Here is a 20,636-nt window from a genome sequence, read left to right on the forward strand (position 1 = left end):
TCTCCACCATCTCTTTCTGAGCTAGGTCCAGAGGAGGTGCTGACTATGTAATTGTCCTCGGAGTAGGAAATAAAAATGAGCCTCATTTCCCTGGGCACCCCAGGTTCTGGCACTTAGATTGCATTCTTAAAATTTATGGAGGTTAATAGAGAGAAGGAGGATGAGTGTCAACAAAATTATAGCCTTTCGATGTATAAAATGCCCTGTGTTTAATTTCCAGGCTCTTTGATGTAATTGGGGAAACACACAGTGAATTTCAAAATGGTCTCCTTAGTGATCATGTAGCTGATGTCCCTCATTTTCTTAAAGAAGGAAGTTTAGAGAAAATAAATTAATAAAGCTTTCTCATTTGGTACTTGCCCTCCCTAACTGCCTACAAGGAATTCTGCTTTGCTATCCTGTATTCCATTTGCTATATTTGCTATATTTACTTGTTTTAAAAAGAGAAATTCCATAGGATTTGAAGGAAATAAATCCAAAACTAGTATAGTATGTGGAAAGTGGAAAAATATTTGGAGACCAGATGGTGGCTTACCAAGCTGAACACACATGCCCCCAGGCACAAGGACTTGAGTTCATGCTTCCAGTCCCTATGTTTAAGGGGAGAAGCTTCACAAGTAGTGGAGTAATACTGTAGGTGTCTTTTTCTCTGTCTCCTTCTCTCTCTCTCTTTCTTTCTGTCTCTCACCTGTTTGTTTGTTGTTTTTTTTTTTTGCCTCCAGGGTTATGCTGGGACTCAGTGCCTGCACTATGAATCCACTGCTCCTGGAGGCTGTTTTTTCCCCTGTTGTTGCCCTTGCTGTTTATCGTTGTTGTTATTATTGTTATTGTTCTTGCTGTCGTTGTTGTTGCAAAGGACAGAGAGAAATCCATAGAGGAGGGAAAGACAGGGGGAGAGAAAGATAGACACCTGCAGACCTGCTTTACTGCTTGTAAAGTGACCCCCCCTCCCCGCAGATGGGGAGCTGGGGGCTCAAACCAGGATCCTAACACAGGTCCTTGCGCTTTGCGTCATGTAAGCTTAACCTACTGAGTTACTGCCCAGACCCCTGTCTCTCACCTTCTATCATAAAGAAAGAAAAAGGAAAGATGGCCACCAGAGACAATGGAGTCATACAGTGAGAATTCTGGTGGCAAAAGTAAGTAAATAAATAAAGAGAAGAAAAAATTCAAGTGAATTTGCTTCAAAATGCAAGAACTTACATTTTTCTTTGTTAAAAAAATGATTCTGGAAGTCGGGCGGTAGTGCAGCGGGTTAAGCGCACGTGGTGCAAAGCACAAGGACTGGCATAAGGATCCCGATTGGAGCCCCTGGCTCTCCACCTGCAGGGGAGTCGCTTCACAGACAGTGAAGCAGGTCTGCAAGTGTCTGTCTTTCTCTCCTCCTCTCTGTCTTCCCCTCCTCTCTCCATTTCTCTCTGTCCTATCCAACAACGACAACATCAATAACAACAACAATAACTACAACAATAAAGCAACAAGGGCAACAAAAGGGAAAATAAATAAATTTTTTTTTTAATTAAAAAAAATGATTCTGGGATGGTGGAGTGGATGGTGGCACACTCACATGTTTCCAAGTGCAAGGACCCAGGTTCAATCCCCCAGATCTCACCTGCAAAGGAAAAGCTTCACGAATGATGTAGTAGTGTTTCATGCCTGCATCTCTCTCTCTCCATATATATGTATATGTATATACATTATTTCTTCACCATTCATTTCAGTTTATCTCTATTCAATAAATGAGTAAATTAAAAAAAATTCTTTAAATGCGGAACTGTAACCCCGACAACAAAACCCTGTAAATCAACATCTCCTAAGTAAAGTGGTAATTAAAGCCGAAGCAAAGTACTTATTTAGCTATCTATATCTTAGGAAATGTAAGTCCTGTGCTCTCTCTACCTGCTAGGCCTTGCCCCTGGCTGCATAAATCATACCTACTTGGAGGACTGACATATGTAATTTTTAGGAATAAGACAATGGAGACCTTGGCATACATTCTAGTATTTCCTCATTTCTTTTGCTTTTGCTTAAGCATTTCTGATGATTTTTTGTTTGTTATATTTGTTAAGTTTTTCATGTCCATTTTGAGGCATATCAACAATGACATTAAGAATATCATCAGACCAGGTCATGACTCACCCACCTATCAATCACACATGGCAATGCACAATAAGTGGCTTCACGCCCTTGGTCCCCACCTGCAGTGGGGAAGCTTCATGAACTACTGAGCAGTGCTGCAGGTTTCTCTCTTTTCCTACATCTCTCCCTGTCTCTCTTTGTCTTCCTCTTTCAGAAGGAGGGAAAGAAGTTAAGAAAGAAAGAATGAAAGGAGAGAGAGAATGGCTATCTGGAATGATGGAATTGCATTGGCACGGAGCCTCAGCATAACGTTAGTGTAAAAAAAAGATCATCAAAAATCCTGCTCTCTCTTTTCTCCATTTTTTTCCCAGGCTGGTTTTCTGCTTCTAGAGGATAGTTGGCTCTAGCTACATCCTTGGTGGCCTTCCTTTCTTTCTCTGATTTTCAGTGAAGACACAAAGGAAGAAGAGTAGGGTAGGGGTAGTTAGCATAATGGTTATGTAAAGAGACTCTCACACCTGAGGCTCCAAAGTCCCAGGTTCACTCCCCCATACCACCAGAAGCCAAAGCTGAGCAGTGCTCTGGTGTAAAAAAAAAAAAAAATCGGGGGGAGGGGATGATGAAGAAGAGGAAAAGAGAATAACCCTGGAGGGAAAAAAAAAAGTGAGAGATTGACAAAGGGCTCAGAGTTGAATTAATGGTGAGCATTAAATTCTTGATTAAAAAACTAGCAAACAAGGCAGTGATTACCCCAGAGAAATAATGTTTCAGGAAAGTTAAAATGATGACAACTTACTTTTTGGATCAACTTTACATAACGTTATGGGAGTTGGGCAGTAGCACAGCGGGTTAAGCGCACGTGACTCAAAGCGCAAGGACCGGTTTAAGGATTCCGGTTCCAGCTCGGCTCCCAACCTGCAGGGGAGTCGCTTCACAGGCAGTGAAGCAGGTCTGCAGGTATCTATCTTTCTCTCCCCCTCTCCGTCTTCCCCTCCTCTCTCCATTTCTCTCTGTCCTATCTAACAACAATAATAACTACAACATCAATAAAAACACAAGGGCAACAAAAGGGAAAATAAATATAAAAAAATTCTTTTTAAAAAAAGTCATATTATAGTAAATTCTAAGTGTTGATTGTCCCCAAATTATAAGTAAATATTTTTACAAGTTGGAGTAGGGGAGTCAAATAGGTGGAGATTTGTACTTGGGGAAAAGGTGGATGAAAGACTAAACTTCACTTTCCATAATGAGATGAAAATTGATATTATCTGAAACTATAACATCAACAAGTTGCCATCTAAAAATATCATTTACAGATATAATAATGCGGGAATCAGATGGTGGCACACATGGTTAAGCGCATGCATTATAGTGCTCAAGGACCCGGGTTCAAGTCCCTGGTCCCCACCTGCAAGGGAAAGCTTCACAAGTGGTAAAGCAGGGCAGCAGGTGTCTCTCTGTCTCTTTTCTCTCTCAATTCATCTATCTATCTATCTATCTATCTATCCAATAATAAATAAGTAAGTAAATAAATAAATATAAAGAGTCATAATGATAAATACTAGAAGAGACATCAAAAAGGGATTAAATTGTAGTCATATGAGAAAGGGGCTCAAACCTAGAGAAACCCCACCTGCAGGGGGATCAATTCACAAGCAGTGAAGCAGGTCTGCAGGTGTCTCTCTATCTCTCCCACTCTTTACCTCCCTCTCCTTTCTCAATTTCTCTCTGTCCTATCCAATAAAATGGAAAAAAATGGGAAAAAAAAGTAGCAAAAGATAGCAACTTCAGTAAAAAGACCTTTAAAATAATTATCTTTGAGCTATTCTGTGAAAAATCGATAAAACAACAAAAATAAATAAAGACAAAAGAGAGCCATGAGGCAGAGGGGGTGGCATGGCATGACCTCAGTTGCAGAATGTTCTCTTTGTGTAGGACTTAGGATGCCAAGAAGAAAAAGGCAGAAGGAAATGAATGTGTGAATCCTGCTTCTCCTTTGCTGTGCAAAAGTCAAAGAGAATGTCCTTGGGCCATCCTAACAGTGAGAAAAGGTCTGGAAAGCTTTCCAGCCAAGGGAAATTAATTCAAAAATTGGCAAGTTCCTCTGAGGAGAGATCAGCGACTAGCTCACCACTGGAAGAGCAGGAGGGGAAAAAATGGCTGTGGTAGAAGTCCATATGAGGAAATCAGCGACCAAGTAAATAAACCTCTAATGGTTACTTGTGACTAGCCTATCACTTTAGAACTAGGTGTCCCAGATTCACAAAGTTTGCACTCATCCCAAGAGGAGGCAGCAGTGGTGCAAAGCGCAAGGACTGGCATAAAGATCCCAGTTCCAGCCCCCGGCTCCCCACCTGCAGGGGAGTCACTTCACAGGCAGTAAAGCAGGTCTGCAGGTGTCTATCTTTCTCTCCCCCTCTCTGTCTTCCCCCTCCTCTCTCCATTTCTCTCTGTCCAATCCAACAACAATGACAACAATAATAACTACAACAATAAAACAAGGGCAACAAAAGGGAATTAATAAATAAAATAAAATAAAATAAAATAAAATAAAATAAAATAAAAGAGGTGGCAGCAGAAAGGGAACATGAGAGAGACCCGCACATTTGTGTGTTTGTGTGTGTGTGTGTTTAGGATGCAGACACCACCTGTTTCCCCAGATGTTTTTGTTTCCTTTACACAGGCTTTTTCCTGCTTTTTGAGAAAATTCAAAAATTGAGCTTCTTCATGTTAGGTCAACATTCTCTGACTTTGGAACATATTTCCTTCAAAACATTGGTTGTTAAAGTCCTAGCACAGAAACCAAACACCCAAGCTTAGTGGTGGGGGTGGACAGTTATGTTGGAGGCAAAGTGCAAGGAGAGGAAGGAAATAGATGCCCAAAGTTAGGGAGATAGCTCAGCCTATTAGAGCACCAATCTGCATGTCCACTATCCAGGAGGTCTCAGCACCACTTATGCCAAAACTGAGCAATGCTTTAGTCCTTTCTCTATTCCCCTCATCCCCTCTCACTCTCAGAAGAAAATTAATTAAATAAAAAAGCAGAACTTAAACTAGGTTTGGAGTATCACACCAAAGTAAAAGACTCCGGAGTAGAGGGGAGGGTTTAGGTCCTGAAACATGATGGCAGAGGAGGACCAAGAGGGGGTTGAATTGTTATGTGAAAAAACTAAGAAATGGGGTGGGGGTAGGTAGCATAATGGTTATGCAAAGAGACTCATGCCTGAGGTTCCAAAGTCTCAGGTTCAATCCCCCATACCATCATAAACCAGAGCTGAGAAGTACTCTGGCAAAAAAAAAAAAAAAAAAAAAAGACTGAGAAATGAGAAATGTTACATATGTACAAACTACTACATTTTATTGGTGACTGTAAACCATTAATCCCAGTAAAGAAATAAATTAATTAAATGAGATAATCTTTAAAAAGAAAATAGAGGGGGCCAGGTGACGGTGCACCTGGTTCAACACACACATTACAGTGTGCAAGATCCTGGGTTCAAGCCCCTGGTCCCCACCTGCATGGGAAAAAACTTCATTAGTGGTGAATCAGTGCTGTAGGTGTCTCTCTGTCTCTCTCACTCTCTGTCTCCTCTGCCCCTCTCAATTTCTCTCTATCCTGTCACATAAAAAGAAAAGGAGAAAAAAAAAAAGGCTACTGGGAGTTGTGTATTCTGTGCAGGCACTGAACCCCAACAATAATCCCACTGGCAAAATTAATTACTGAATTCACTAAATTAATTTATTTTTAAGAAAGAAAATAGATGCCTAACCTTCATTCCCTGAGCACCTGTGAGTCTTTAACGTCAACCATATAGCAGAACTGAATCAATATCATCTGGTGTTGCTGACAAGGCAGTAGCCACCGACAGGGCGTCTCCCCTTGTTGCTTTCCCTGCTGCTCCCAATCGTGAAGAGTAATCACATCCACGTGCATGCATATTTTCAGTTTCGTATCTCGAAACATTTGGTAAGCTGCAGATTCAGGCATCAGCCACCTGGAAGGACCATCTTGTAGCTCACAGAGATGCAGCTTGCTCTGGAATAGCAGCTGTTCCACAGGGCAGGGCAATGCCACCGAGGAGCTCAGGGCAGGACCTGAAGACAAATGACGTAGCAGGTGAAGCAGCTGGTGGAATTCTAAGTAGCTGGCATATCGGGAATGGATGGTGGAGACTGAACTGCAAAAAGGGGGCCTAACAGTCTCAACTCTCTTCCCACAGTGCTCCAGATTTTTTTCATGACCTCCTCCCACCACCACTACTCACCACCACCCCCCAAGCCCGAAACCTGGAAGAGATGACAGTCGGATCTAGAAAGCAAGAGAAAAGACATATGAAAGAAACACACTTGGCTGCTATCAGATATGTAAGGTCTACGTAGAGTCATCTGTGTCTAGGTAACTGGGTGCCTAGGACTTGGGCAACGGGCATTCATGAAGCCAAGCATAGGCGAGAGAGACAGCATAAAGGTTATGCAAAGAGGCTCCCATGCCTGAGGTTCTGAAGTCCCAGGTTCAGTCTTCCCTACACCACTACAAGTCATAGGTGAACAGGACTTTGCTTATAAAATAAGAAGAGTAAGGTAGTCTGGCGGTAGCGCAGCGGGTTAAGCACACGTGGGGTGAAGCGCAAGGACCGGCTTAAGGATCCTGGTTCAAGCTCCTGGCTCCCCACCTGCAGGGGAGTCCCTTCACAGGTGGTGAAGCAGGTCTGCAGGTGTCTGTCTTTTTCTCCCTCTCTGTCTTCCCCTCCTCTTTCTATTTCTCTCTGTCCTATCCAACAACGACGACATCAATAACAACAATAATAACTACAACAACAATAAAAAACAAGGGCAACAAAAGAGAAAATAAATTTTTTAAAAAACTAAAATAAATTTAATAATAAATAAATAAGGAGAGTAAAGCAAATAAACAGAGAACAAATAGAGTCTGGGGCCAGGCAATGGCACATCGAGTTGAGCACACACATTACCATTGCCAAGGACCAGGGTTCGAGATTTCTTTTGTTGCACTTGTTGTTTGTCGTCGTTACTATTATTATTGCCATCATTGTTGTTTTATGGGATAGAAAGAAATAGAGAGAGATGGGGAAGATAGAGAGGGGTGAGAAAGAAAGACCCCTGCAGACCTTCTTCACCGCTTGTGAAGCGATCCACCCTGGAGACTCAAATTGGGATCCTTACGCAGATCCTTGCGCTTGGCACCATGGAGGGATCAAAACCTTAGATGGAGGGATCAAAACCTTCTTAGATAAACAACAGTTAAAGGAGGCAACCATCACCAAGCCGGCCCTGAAAGAGGTACTAAAAGACCTCTTATAAACAAGAATATCACTATAATACTTGCAATATATCAGAGTAAACAAATTTTTTTCTTAGAACAATGGCACTACAATACATTAAATCCATAATATCAATAAGTGTCAATGGCTTAAACTCACCCATCAAAAGGCACAGGGTGGGGGGATGGATCAGAAAACATAACCCAACCATATGCTGCTTGCAAGAATCCCATCTTAGAACAATGGCACTACAATACATTAAATCCATAATATCAATAAATGTCAATGGCTTAAACTCACCCATCAAAAGGCACAGGGTGGGGGATGGATCAGAAAACATAACCCAACCATATGCTGCTTGCAAGAATCCCATCTGTCACAACAAGATAAACACAGACTTAAAGTGAAAGGATGGAAAACTATCATACAGGCTAACGGTCCACAAAAAAGGGCAGGAACAGCCATTCTCATCTCAGACACGATAGATTTTAAATTAAATAAAGTAATAAAAGATAGGCAAGGACATTACATAATGATTAGAAGATCAATCAACCAAGAAGACTTAACAATTATTAACATCTATGCACCCAACGAGGGACCATCTAAATACATTAAGCATCTACTGAAAGAATTTCAAAAATACATCAATAGTAATACAATAATAGTGGGAGACTTCAATACCCCACTCTCACACTTAGACAGATCAACAAAGCAGAGAACCAATAAAGATACAAGAGAATTGAATGAAGAGATTGACAGACTAGACCTCTTGGACATTTTCAGACTCCTCCACCCCAAAAAACTGGAATACACCTTCTTTTCAAATCCACATAACACATACTCAAGGATAGACCACATGTTAGGCCACAAAGACAGCATCAATAAATTCAAGAGCATTGAAATCATCGCAAGTATCTTCTCAGACCACAGTGGAGTAAAACTAACATTTAACAACAAACGGAAAATTATTAAAAGACACAGAATTTGGAAACTAAACAACATGCTCCTTAAGAACCACTGGGTCAGAGACTCACTCAAACAGGAAATGCAAATGTTCCTGGAAACTAATGAAAATGAAGACACAACCTATCAAAATATTTGGGACACAGCTAAAGCAGTACTGAGAGGGAAACTTATAGCCATACAATCACATATTAAACACCAAGAAGAAGCTCAAATGAATGACCTTACTGCACACCTCAAGGACTTAGAGGAAGAGGAACAAAGGAACCCTAAAGCAACCAGAAGGACAGAAATCACTAAAGTTAGAGCAGAAATAAACAACATCGAAAATAAAAGAACCATACAAAAGATCAATGAAGCCAAATGTTGGTTCTTTGAAAGATTAAACAAAATTGACAAACCCCTAGCCAGACTCACCAAACAAAAAAGAGAGAAGACTCAAATTAATAGAATTGTAAATGATGCAGGAGATATCACAACTGACACCACAGAAATCCAGAGAATCCTGCAAAACTTCTATAAAGAACTATATGCCACCAAGCTAGAGAATCTGGAAGAAATGGAACAATTCCTAGAAACCTATGCACTTCCAAAACTGAACCAAGAAGAACTACAAAATCTAAATGCACCAATCACAAAGAAATTGAAACCGTTATTAAGAATCTCCCCAACAACAAAAGTCCTGGACCAGATGGCTTCACAAATGAATTCTACAAAACTTTCAGGAAACAGTTAATTACCCATACTTCTTAAGCTATTCCATAAGATTGAAGAAACAGGAATACTCCCTTCCACCTTTTATGAAGCCAACATCACCCTGATACCAAAAGCTGATAGGGACAGAACAAAAAAGGAAAACTACAGACCAATATCTCTGATGAACATAGATGCCAAAATATTAAACAAGATCTTGGCCAACCGGATACAGCAACACATCAAAAAGATTGTTCATCATGACCAAGTGGGATTCATCCCAGGAATGCAAGGCTGGTTCAACATCCATAAGTCAATCAATGTCATTCACCACATCAATAAAAGCAAAGCCAAAAACCACATGATTATCTCAATAGATGCAGAGAAAGCCTTTGACAAAATCCAACACCCATTCATGCTCAAAACTCTACAAAAAATGGGAATAGATGGGAAATTCCTCAAGATAGTGGAGTCTATATATAGCAAACCTACAGCCAACATCATACTCAATGGACAGAAGCTGAAAGCATTCCCCCTCAGATCGGGGACTAGACAGGGCTGTCCACTGTCACCGTTACTCTTCAACATAGTATTGGAAGTTCTTGCCATAGCAATCAGGCAAGAGAAAGAAATCAAAGGGATACAGATTGGAAGGGAAGAAGTCAAGCTCTCACTATTTGCAGATGATATGATAGTATACATAGAAAGACCTAAAGAATCCAGTAGAAAATTACTGGAAGTTATTAGGCAATATAACAAGGTATCATGCTACAAAATCAATGTACAAAAATCAGTGGCATTTCTTTATGCAAACACTAAATCTGAAGAAGAAGACATCCAGAAATCACTCCCATTTACTGTTTCAGCAAAATCAATCAAATACCTAGGAATAAAGTTGACCAAAGAAGTGAAAGACTTGTATGCTGAAAACTATGAGTCGCTACTCAAGGAAATAGAAACTGATACCAAGAAATGGAAAGATATCCCATGCTCATGGATTGGAAGAATAAATATCATCAAAACGAATATTCTCCCCAGAGCCATATACAAATTTAATGCAACACCCATCAAAGTTCCACCAAGCTTCTTTAAGAGAATAGAACAAACACTACAATCATTTATCTGGAACCTGAAAACACCTAGAATTGCCAAAACCATCTTGAGGAAAAGAAACAGAAATGGAGGCATCACACTCCCAGACCTTAAACTATATTATAAAGCCATCATCATCAAAACAGCATGGTACTGGAACAAAAATAGGCACACAGACCAGTGGAACAGAATTGAAAGCCCAGAAGTAAATCCCCACACCTATGGACATCTAATCTTTGATAAGGGGGCCCAAAGGATTAAATGGAAAAAGGAGGCTCTCTTCAATAAATGGTGCTGGGAAAATTGGGTTGAAACATGCAGAAGAATGAAATTGAACCACTTTATCTCATCAGAAACATAAATCAACTCCAAATGGATCAAAGACCTGGATGTCAGACCAGAAACAATCAAATACTTAGAGGAAAACATTGGTAAAACACTTTCCCACATACACCTCAAGGACATCTTTGATGAATCAAACCCAATTGCAAGGAAGACTAAAGCAGAAACAAACCAATGGGACTACATCAAATTGAAAAGCTTCTGCACATCCAAAGAAACTATTAAACAAACAGAGAGACCCCTCACAGAATGGGAGAAGATCTTCACATGCCATACATCAGACAAGAAACTAATCACCAAAATATATAAAGAGCTCAGCAAACTTAGCACCAAAAAAGCAAATGACCCCATCCAAAAATGGGCAGAGGATATGAACAAAACATTCACCTCAGAGGAGATCCAAAAGGCTAACAAACATATGAAAAACTGCTCTAGGTCACTGATTGTCAGAGAAATGCAAATTAAGACAACACTAAGATACCACCTCACTCCTGTAAGAATGACATACATCAAAAAGGACAGCAGCATCAAATGCTGGAGAGGTTGTGGGGACAGAGGAACCCTTTTACATTGCTGGTGGGAATGTAAATTGGTACAGCCTCTGTGGAGAGCAGTCTGGAAAACTCTCACAAGGCTAGACATGGACCTTCCATATGATCCAGTAATTCCTCTCCTGGGGTTATACCCCAAGGACTCCATAACAGCCAACCAAAAAGAGGTGTGTACTCCTATGTTCATAGCAGCACAATTCATAATAGCTAAAACCTGGAAGCAACCCAGGTGCCCAACAACAGATGAGTGGCTGAGAAAGCTCTGGTATATATACACAATGGAATACTATGCAGCTATCAAGAACAATGAACCCACCTTCTCTGACCCATCTTGGACAGAGCTAGAAGGAATTATGTTAAGTGAACTAAGTCAGAAAGATAAAGATGAGTATGGGATGATCCCACTCATCAACAGAAGCTAAGAAGATCTGAAAGGGAAACTAAAAGCAGGACCTGATCAAATTGTAAGTAGGGCACCAAAGTAAAAACCCAGTGGTGAGGGGTAGACATGCAGCTTCCTGGGCCAGTGGGGGGTGGGAGTGGGCGGGAGGGATGGGTCACAGTCCTTTGGTGGTGGGAATGGTGTTTATGTACACTCCTAGCAAAATGTAGACATATAAATCAGTAGTTAATTAATTTGAGAGGGGGAAAATCAATTGTATGTCTCAAAGTTTCTCAAAAGACAAACTGAATCTTTTTAATATATAGGCTGTGTATTTCATATGCGGACTCTCTCAAAAGCCTAGACCAAGTAGATTAGAAGCATCCAATAGCACAGCTATATAAAAGATACTGGATACTGTACAGCAAACCATAACAAAGGGACTTTTCAAAGTTAACCCAATTAACAAATAATATGATGATAACATTAACTATCGATTGTCGTTTTGAACCCTAAGACAGCAGGAACCTCACATCTCCACTATAGAGCCCCTACTTCCCCCAGTCCTGGAACCCTTGGATAGGGCCCACTTTCCAGTATGCATCTCCCAATCCAAACCAAATAATATTTCATCCGCCGATCACAACCTAACCAAAGCAACAATTGCCACCTCAACATGCTTCACCTCAGACTGTATCCAGAGACTTCACGTGTGGAATGACAACCCTTCAGCTTCATTACTTGGGTGAGACCTTTCCTTTTATAGTACACTCTAATTTCATCTCAGGTAGTTCACTTTCTAACAAAGTCCCATAACCTAGATATACACCAGTTTCTGTGAGAGAGAGCTTATGTGCACACGTATCCATAAAATACTGCAAAATATATACCTGAAAGCAGAAGTACACTAGAGTTTGCAGTGAGTATCCCCCTAACACTTCCTCTCCACTATTCCAAGCTTGGGATCCATGATTGCTCAACAAATTGTTTGGCTTCATATGTTAACTCTCTTTTCAATCACCAGGTTCCAGATGCCACCAGGATGCTGGCCAGGCTTCCCTGGATTGAAGACCCCACCAATGTGTCCTGGAGCTCAGCTTCCCCAGAGGCACACCTTACTAGGGAAAGAGAGAGGCAGACTGGGAGTATGGACTGACCAGTCAACGCCCATGTTCAGCGGGGAAGCAATTACAGAAGCCAGACCTTCTACCTTCTGCAACCCTCAACGACCCTGGGTCCATGCTCCCAGAGGGCTAGAGAATGGGAAAGCTATCATGGGAGGGGGTGGGTTATGGGGATTGGGTGGTGGGAATTGTGTGGAGTTGTACCCCTCCTACCTTATGTTTTTGTTCATTAATCCTTTCTTAATAAAAAATTAAAAAAAAAAAAGTTAAAAGAGAAAAGAACTTAGGTCTTTGCACCATGGTAACAGGGACCCTCAATTGGGTGTGCCACTGCCTGACTTTTCCTTCCAATCCTTGATCATATACTTTACTATATGGCTGGGATGCATTGGATCGACCTTCTCATGGTGCATCCCGTGAGTACCCATTCATTGGGGAAACTGACGATCCTTCCTAGCCGACTGAATCCACATGGATCCCAGTCACTTTCAAAGCCAGCAACAAGCTGCTCCTGAAAGCTTTCAACCTGACCTGTTGACTGGCTACGGAAGAAGGGCAATCGCTAGAAGAACTATATGGCTTGCAAAAAATTGTATTATACATTTATATATTCTTTTCTCTTCGGCATTCTCCTCTTCCTTATGAATTACCAACTTTTTTCCTTCTTTTTTCTCTGGGGTCTCATACATTCATGAGTACTCTGTTCCTGGTGAACATTTTTTCCCTTTTGTTTTCATATGGTGAGGGGCACAAAGGGTCAAAGAGAGAGAAGGAGCAACAGCACAGAGTCACTCCACCATTTCTAGAGCTTCTCTTGATGCTAAGTATGTGCTCCCAGGTAGTCCCAGGAACCCAAACCAATTCCTCTTGCATGGGAAAATATGCTCTCTACTGTGTAATTTAACCCCTGCAAGGCCCGGGAGGTGGCACAGTGGATAAAGTGTTGTACTCTCAAGCATGAGGCCCTGAGTTCAATTCCTGGCAGGACATGTACTAGAGTGATGTCTGGTTCTTTCTCTCTCTCTCTCTCTTCCTAACCCTCTCATTAATAAATACATAGAATATTAAAAATATTTTAAAAATAATAATTTAACCCTGGACCCACAGCACCTACATTTTTCTTTCTCTTCGATTTTTTTGTTGAGGTGTCACTGGTTTATACCACTGTATATGTTATAGGACTATTGGTGTATACCTTTTTAAATGTATGTTTCCCTGTTACACCAACCATCAAAGTGCATATAATTCTTCCCCATAGTCCATTGAACACCCCCCCACCTACCCTTACACTTTTTGCTTTCATGTCCTTTCTCCCACTGGTAATCTCAGTTTTGCTATCAGAATCCAAGGGTTTATTTTATGTGTTCCTCAACTTTACCTGCTGAATAGGACTGAATTCATCAGTAGTTGTCTTTCTCCTTCTGAATTATTTCTATAATTCCCTCAAGGTCCGTACAAGTTATGATGAATAGCAAGATTTCATTTTATAGCTGGGTAGACAGATGCTTACCTTATCTTCTTTACATGATCATCTATCTTGAGGCACTTAGATGGTGTCCATTTCTTGACTATTGCAAGTAGAGCTGCAATGAACATATCTTTTTGAAATGGTGGTTTTGGGTAGATCCATTCTTAACTTTTTGAGGCCTCGTACTATTTTCCATGGGCGTCATGCTAATCTGCATACCCTGTATGTCGGGGATCTCTTTTTGCACATCCTCACCCGTAGGGGTTTCTTATCTTTTTGAGATAGGCCATCCTCACAGGTGTGAGTGATATATCACAGTGTTGTTTTATTTGCACTTCCCTGATAATGAGCAATGATGAGTTTTTTTCCCCATGTTCCTGTTACCTTCTATCCATCTTCTTTATAGACGTAGCTCCTCAGATCCTCTGTCCATTTTTTTGTTTGTTTTATTTGTTGATGATGGGGGGAAGGGGAGAAAAAGCAGGAGGAGAAAGCAGAGTAGGAGTAAGAAGAAGAGGAAGAGGAGGAGGAGAGGGAATAAGAGGAAAAGGAGAGGTAGAGAACCAGAGGGTGGGCTAGGGAGATAGCATCAAACTATGCTAAAGCTGAAGGGTTGTCATTCCACACGTGAAGTCTCTGGACACAGTCTGAAGTGAAGCATGTTGAGGTGGCAATCGTTGCGTTGGTTAGGTTGTGATCGGCGGATGAAATATTATTTGATATGGATTGGGAGAGGCATACGGGATAGTGGGCCCTATCCAAGGGTTCCAGGACTGGGGGAAGTAGGGGCTCTATAGCGGAGATGTGAGGTTCCTGCTGTCTTAGGGTTCAAAAAGACAATCGATAGTTAATGTTATCATCACATTATTTGGTAATTGGGTTAACTTTGAAAAGTCCTTTTGTTAGGGTTTGCTTACAGTACCCAGTATCTTGTATATAGCTGTGCTATTTGTTGCTTCTAATCTACTTGGTCTAGGCTTTTGAGAGAGTCTGCATATCAAATACACAGCCTATATATTAAAAAGATTCAGTTTGTCTTTTGAGAAACTTTGAGACATACAATTGATTTTCCCCCTCTCAAATTAATTAACTAGTGATTTATATGTCTACATTTTGCTAGGAGTGTACATAAACACCATTCCTACCACCAAAAGACTGTGACCCATCCCTCCCACCCACTCCCACCCCCCACTGGCCCAGGAAGCTGCATGTCTACCCCTCACCACTGGGTTTTTACTTTGGTGCCCTACTTACAATTTGATCAGGTCCTGCTTTTAGTTTCCCTTTCAGATCTTGTTACTCAACTTCTGTTGATGAGTGGGATCATCCCATACTCATCTTTATCTTTCTGACTTAGTTCACTTAACATAATTCCTTCTAGCTCTGTCCAAGATGGGTCAGAGAAGGTGGGTTCATTGTTCTTGATAGCTGCATAGTATTCCATTGTGTATATATACCAGAGCTTTCTCAGCCACTCATCTGTTGTTGGGCACCTGGGTTGCTTCCAGGTTTTAGCTATTATGAATTGTGCTGCTATGAACATAGGAGTACACACCTCTTTTTGGTTGGCTGTTATGGAGTCCTTGGGGTATAATCCCAGGAGAGGAATTACTGGATCATATGGAAGGTCCATGTCTCTAGCCTTGTGAGAGTTTTCCAGACTGCTCTCCACAGAGGCTGTACCAATTTACATTCCCACCAGCAATGTAAAAGGGTTCCTCTGTCCCCACAACCTCTCCAGCATTTGATGCTGCTGTCCTTTTTGATGTATGCCATTCTTACAGGAGTGAGGTGGTATCTTAGTGTTGTCTTAATTTGCATTTCTCTGACAATCAGTGACCTAGAGCAGTTTTTCATATGTTTGTTAGCCTTTTGGATCTCCTCTGAGGTGAATGTTTTATTCATATCCTCTGCCCATTTTTAGATGGGGTCATTTGCTTTTTTGGTGCTAAGTTTGCTGAGCTCTTTATATATTTTGGTGATTAGTTTCTTGTCTGATGTATGGCATGTGAAGATCTTCTCCCATTCTGTGAGGGGTCTCTCTGTTTGTTTAATAGTTTCTTTGGATGTGCAGAAGCTTTTCAATTTGATGTAGTCCCATTGGTTTGTTTCTGCTTTAGTCTTCCTTGCAACTGGGTTTGATTCATCAAAGATGTCCTTGAGGTGTATGTGGGAAAGTGTTTTACCAATGTTTTCCTCTAAGTATTTGATTGTTTCTGGTCTGACATCCAGGTCTTTGATCCATTTGGAGTTGATTTATGTTTCTGATGAGATAAAGTGGTTCAATTTCATTCTTCTGCATGTTTCAACCCAATTTTCCCAGCACCATTTATTGAAGAGAGCCTCCTTTTTCCATTTAATCCTTTGGGCCCCCTTATCAAAGATTAGATGTTCATAGGTGTGGGGATTTATTTCTGGGCCTTCAATTCTGTTCCACTGGTCTATGTGCCTATTTTTGTTCCAGTACCATGCTGTTTTGATGATGATGGCTTTATAATATAGTTTAAGGTCTGGGAGTGTGATGCCTCCATTTCTGTTTCTTTTCCTCAAGATGGTTTTGGCAATTCTAGGTGTTTTCAGGTTCCAGATAAATGATTGTAGTGTTTGTTCTATTCTCTTAAAGAAGCTTGGTGGAACTTTGATGGGTATTGCATTAAATTTGTATATGGCTCTGGGGAGAATATTCGTTTTGATGATATTTATTCTTCCAATCCATGAGCATGGGATATCTTTCCATTTCTTGGTATCAGTTTCTATTTCCTTGAGTAGCGACTCATAGTTTTCAGCATACAAGTCTTTCACTTCTTTGGTCAACTTTATTCCTAGGTATTTGATTGATTTTGCTGAAACAGTAAATGGGAGTGATTTCTGGATGTCTTCTTCTTCAGATTTAGTGTTTGCATAAAGAAATGCCACTGATTTTTGTACATTGATTTTGTAGCATGATACCTTGTTATATTGCCTAATAACTTCCAGTAGTGGAAGGGATATGTAAGGGTGGGATATGGAGTTTGGGTGGTGGGAATTGTGTGGAGATATACCCCTCTAACCCTATGGTTTTGTTAATTAATCCTTTCTTAAATAAAAAATAAAAAAACTATGCAAAAGACTCTCATGCCTGACACTTTAAGATCCTGAGTTCAGCCCCTAACACCACCATAGCCAAAGCTGAGCAGTGATCTGATCTCTTTTCTCCCTATCTCTCTCTCCCTCTCTCTCTTCTCTGTATCTCTGTCATTAAAACAAAAAAAAAATAGAGAGTGAGAACCAGAATGCCACTTGGGCATATGCAATGTCAAGGATCAAACAGAGGACCTCAGACTTGACAGTCCAAACTTTTCATTCTACTTCCTCTGCCCATTTTTTAATTGGGCTATTTGTTATTGTTATTAAGCATTGTTGTGGAGTTGTATGAGCCCTTTAGTGGTCTTGTATATTATCCCTCTGTCAGATAATGATGTACACAAATCTTCTCCCATTCAGTAGGATATCATTAGTTTCTTTTACTGTGCAGAATGATGTAGGCCTATGTGTTCAAATTTGCTTTTATTTCTGTTGTCACTGGACTCAAGTACACAAAGAGATCTCATCAATATATTTATTTATTACTAGATACAGACAGAGAAACTGAGAGGGGAGGAAAAGAGGGAAAGACACAGAGAAGACACCCTGCTTCACCACTTGTGAAGCTTTCCCCCTGCTGGTGGGAACCGAGGGCTTGAACTGGTTTTTTGTGCACTGTAATGTCTGTGATTAACCAGGTGTGCCACTGCCTGTCCCCCCCCCCCTTGCAAAGACATCTCTAAGGTGAATGTCATAGAGAGTATCCTGTATATTTTCTTCTGTCACAAACTATTTCCTTATAGTGTTAACTCTCTTGCCATTCACACTGGAGTATAACTGAGCAAACACAGGGACTTGATCTGTTTTGCTTACCATTTCAGAGTTTAAAATAGCACTTGGCATATTGTAGCATTTAATAAATATTTCTGAATGAATCACAATCTTTACAATTATACTTCTTAACAGCTGCTTAGGGTCCATTAAGTAGATCACATGGTTTATTTCCTGCTGTTGACTATTTAGGCTGCTCCCAACTCTTCTCTCATACATCTGACTAAACAGCCTTTGCCATGTCCACAGCTTTCTTTCTTTACTTTAGCTAACTGTTCCTTTAATGTGAAGTCTCAAGAGTAGAACCCATGTTTATATGGCCATAGCATTTATAAAATGTTATTTACTTATTTATCATGATTTGTTATTTGATAGGACACAAGAAGTTGAGAGGGGGAGGGGAGATAGAGAGATCAAAACATAATATTTTTGTCCAATTCCATGTTAGCTGTCAAACTCAAGCGAAAACTATGAAAGTCATAGGCCCTTCGGAACATACCTAAAATAGACTTCTTCACTTCTTTCCACCCTGAGATCCCTAGTCTCATCTTCTCTATTCCTACTTTTTGGTTCCCGTTCATTAATCATTTTGCCCTGCTTTCTATCTTACTACCTTACAGCCACCAAGTTGCAGATGCTATCATGATTCCATCCTGACTTCCCTGGGCAGATGACCTCACCAATATGTCCTAGAGCCTCACCTCTCCAGAGCCCTATACCATTAGTGAAAGATAGAAACAGGCTGAAGGCATGGATTAACCTGTCAACACTCATGTCCAGCAGAGAAGCAATTACAGGAGCCAGAATATCCACAGCCCAAAAATAATTTTGGTCTGACTTCCGGGAGATGTAGCCATGGAATACCAGGGATTAAATTGCCTCTCCTCCCAAAACATCAAATAAATATAACAGGAGACCCGTCTGAAGTCATAATCTATAGCTGAAAGATCTGCAGCCTCAGGTGGGTGCTTGAGTGTGGTTGGAGCAAAAAGGGGCGCGGGTTAAAGAATAGTAAAGTCAAATCAGAACTCTGGGTGGTACAGCGCTGAGCTGCACCATTTTGGTGATTTCACTTTAAGCACAGCAAGCAATGAAGGTCGTTCCGAGTGCTGAAAGAAAAGAGAAAGGGGCTTAAAACCTCTCAATCTACACAAGGAGTGCCACCCAAGCATGCTTCACTTCAGACTGTGTCCTGAAACTTCAGGTGTGGAATGACAACCCTTCAGCTTCATCACTCGGGTGAGACCTTTCCTTTCATAGTATTCTCTAATTCCATTCCAGGTGGTCTACTCCCCAGTAAAGTCCCCAAACCTAGATATAGTCCAGGTCCCCTGAGATAGAGCATAGGTTCACCCGTGCCCACAAACCAGGGAAAAATATATACCTGAAAGCAGAAGTACACAAGAGTCTGCAGAGAGTAACCCCCCAACACTTCATCTGCACTATTCCAGCCTTTAGGTCCATGCTTGTTAAACAATTTGTTTGGCTGTGTATGTTAACTCTCTTTTCAGCCACCAGGTTCCAGATGCCAGCATGATGCCGACCAGACTTCCTTGGACTGAAGACCCCACCAATGTGTCCTGGATCTCTGCTTCCCCAGAGCCCTACTCTACTAGGGAAAAAGAGAGGCAGACTGGGAGTATGGATCGACCAGTCAACGCCCATGTTCAGAGGGGAAGCAATTACAGAAACCAGACCTTCCACCTTCTGCAACCCACAATCTAGAGGGATAGAGAATGGGAAAGCTATCAGGGGAGGGGATAGGATATGGAGATTAGGTGGTGGGAATTGTGTGGAGTTGTACCCCTCCTATCCTACGGTTTTGTTAATGTCTCCTTTCTTAAAAAACAAAAACAAACAAAAAAAAAAACCCTCTCAACCTGAGGGTTGAGTGGTAGCACAGCGGATTAAGCACACATGGCACAAAGCACAAGGACCGACTTAAGGATCCTGGTTTTCTCTCTGTCCTGTCCAACAATGAACAACATCAACAGCAACAATAATAACCACAACAAGGCTACAACAACAAGGGCAACAAACGGGGGAAAAATAATGGCCTCCAGGGGCAGTGGATTCATGGTGCAGGCACTGAACCCCAGCAATAACCCTGGAGGAAAAAAAAAAACCTCTCAATCTTTGAAGTTGGTCCAAGAGTTTTGGTTTATTGTTAAGCTGTTTAACATTAAAGGATATAAATTATGGTGAGGTCTTGTATGATACAGAAAATCCTAACAATGGGATTTTCAAAGTTAACCCAATTGCCAAATAATTTGGTCATAGCAATAACTATCTATTGCCTTCCTAAACTTAAAGACAGCAGGAACCTTTCCCATTCTCTACAAAACCCATTATTTCTGGGACCTTGAGGGTGGGCTCACTTTCCTGCATGCTTCTCTCAAGCCATAGCAACTGATAATGCATCTGCTGATCCCAACCTAATCAATGCAAACTGTGGGGGAAAGGGCCCACTGTCTGGGAAGTCCAAGCCATTAGAGTCTGAGCGGGTTGGCCCCAATCCCCCTCCCAGAGGGGTGGTAGGCTGGTCCCTCCTGACCTCGTGAACTTATGATGGATGGTCTTTTTCAGACTGGGAACTTTCCTGTTCATGCTTCCTCATTCCCTTTGAACAAAGGCCATGAATTACTGTGTATGGCCAACCAAAACCTACCACACAAATATCCTGGCTTTGCTCAACTGCCCCCTTCTCCCCCTGCTCGGAGGTGCTCATAAATCACCCTTAGAGAAAAAAGCCTGCCTGTGTATTGT

This window comes from Erinaceus europaeus, chromosome 6 (genome assembly GCF_950295315.1).
Source record: "Erinaceus europaeus chromosome 6, mEriEur2.1, whole genome shotgun sequence".
NCBI lineage: Eukaryota > Metazoa > Chordata > Mammalia > Eulipotyphla > Erinaceidae > Erinaceus > Erinaceus europaeus.